The sequence below is a fragment of the Pelophylax lessonae genome, assembly GCF_965119305.1.
Source record: "Pelophylax lessonae genome assembly, chromosome: 7".
Classification (NCBI taxonomy): domain Eukaryota; kingdom Metazoa; phylum Chordata; class Amphibia; order Anura; family Ranidae; genus Pelophylax; species Pelophylax lessonae.
This window is the reverse complement of record NC_138774.1, coordinates 29459457-29462014: the sequence shown is the minus strand read 5'-3', so window position 1 is coordinate 29462014 and position 2558 is coordinate 29459457.

The following is a 2558-nucleotide window of genomic DNA, read 5'->3' as shown; positions in this document are numbered from 1 at the left end:
CCACCAGATGGCCTCTCACCTCAATAAAGATATAGAGAAGTGATAAAACCTCAAACCAAATGGATCCAGGTAAATCCAGGTAGATAGATGCCACTTGCTAAGCTGCTAGTCTCAGAGGCTCAGTTTACAGGCAGGACATAAAAGAAAAGCACAAGATCTAAGTGCTCACTGCAAAATAACCCTTTATTAAAGATAAAATAATTGCACTCACATCAAATAGCACAAATAAGGTTTGCGAGAGCCAACGCAGGCAGTATACACAGGAGCTGTAAGGAGCCGTGAGGAGCCGTGCTGTTCAGTCGCCGCTCATCCGTCAGAGTCTCCGCCCCATATACGCGTGGCGTCATACGTTTTCGCGTCACAACTTCGTCAGTATCTTTACAGTACCTTACATGTGTGGTTTGAACACCTTTTACATATGTGGGCGCAACTTGTGTATGCGTTCACTTCTGTGCGCGAGCTCGGCGGGACAGGGCGCTTTAATTTATTTATTTTTTTTTAATTTATTTTACCTTTTTTTTTTAATTAAATTTTTACACTGTCCCTTTATAAAAGGTTTTTTGATCACTTTTATTCCCAATACAAGGAATGTAAATATCCCTTGTAATATAAATAAGCAGGACAGGTCCTATTTGATGTGAGATATGGGGTCAGAAAGATCTCAAATCTCACATCTACACTGGAAAGCAAAGAAAAAAAAGTAATTTTTGTTCATCATGAAAAAAAATGGGCCCTTTAACCACTTGCCGACTGCCGCACGACTATATACGGTGGCAGTCAGCCTCTCCTGGGCAAAGTGACGTATGGGTACGTCATTCGCCCATGAGCCTCTAGGGGGCGAGCATGCGCCGACGGCGGCGCGCTCCCGCCCCCGCTCGCTCCCTGACATCCCCGCACGTGTGACCGGCGGCTCCGATGTCCGCCGTTTACTCGGGATCTCCCTCAGGAGAGGGAGAAAGACAGACGGCTGATGTAAACACAGCCGTCTGTCATTCTCCCTTAGATCATCACAGAGGCTATGTGATCCTGCTATGTAGGATCGTATGTCTCTGTGATGATCTAACAAGCCACGCCCCCTGACAGTTAGAATCACGTCCCTAGGGACACACTGAACCCCTTGATCATCAATAAAGTTAACCCCTTCCCTGCCAGTGTCATTTTTACAGTAACAGTGCATATTTATAGCACTGATTACTGTAGTAGTAATGTCACTGGTACCCCCAAAAGTGTCAAAAATGTCAGTCAGGGGTCCGATCTGTCCGCCACAATGTCGCAGTCCAGCAAAAAAAAAATCGCAGATCGCTGCCATTACTAGTTAAAAAAAAAAAAACAATAAAAAATGACATAAATCTTTCCCGTAGTTAGTAAACGCAATAACTTTTGCGCAAACCAATAATATGTAGCAGAAAACAAATTGGCCTAAAATGTTAAAAAAAATTTGATTTTTACATTTTTTTTTGTTGAGAATTTCATATAAAAAAATGTGAAAAATATTGTTATTTTTTCAGAATTGCCGCTCTTTTTTGTTTACAGCGCAAAAATTAAAAGTCGCAGAGGTGATCAAATACCACCAAAAGAAAGCTCTGTTTGTGGGAAAAAAAGGACGTCAATTTAGTTTGGATACAGCGTTGCACGACCGCGCAATTGTCTGTTAAAATCACGCAGTGCCGAATCGCAAAATAGGGCGTGGTCTTTGAGCAGCCAAATCCTCCGGGGCTTAAGTGGTTAAGGCTGTTGGGAGGAAGTGACATATGATGTCGCTCTGGTCCTCCAAGGCCATAGAGTGGAGTTGGGGCCAGGATGCCCTCATTTGACTTCCTTCCTAGGAGGGGAAAGGACCGAATCATTTTCCCCGCTACCGATGGCTCCGGAAAGCAGGGAAACTGACCGCGAAAAGCGGCTGGAAGGGGGGGGGGGGTGCACTTCTCCCACCTCCCATAAAAGTGATCCCGTGGCGAAACTGCCAGCTGTGTAAAAAAATACTGGGGTTATGGCAGGTATCTGCTGCCATGACCTCAATATTTAACGTCAAAATACCGACGTAAAACTGCGGCAGGCGGTCCGTAAGTGGTTAAAAAGAAAAGGCGTGAGACTGTAACTGGGATTTAAGATAAAATGATATTGTTATCCGTGTATTTGGATACATACGATATGTGTATATATGAAGTCAGAGACACCAGGCAAACACAATTAGTCCCAAGTTACACAAACAGAGACGTGTGACGCAGTAGGGTGGGTGTGACCCTCTGGCTGTCATGCAGAGCCTGAAAGATCTCAGCTAAGCAAATAAATTAGCAAATCCAAGTGCATCATTCTGTGAACTTTCCCAGTGGGAGGCTGCAGACAGCTTCCAGCATTTCATTTTGTAATTCATTTTAGGCTTTGTTCACACTAAGGCTCTGTTCACATCTTGGCATCCCAGGTCGCGGGCAGAATCGCCGCAATTCTGCCTGCAATCCTGAATCACGTCAAATCATAGGACGCCCGTGTTAATGCCAATGGCATCCCGATCGTGGCATGCTTTGTCGCCCGAGGAATAGAGATGTCCCGAACTATTC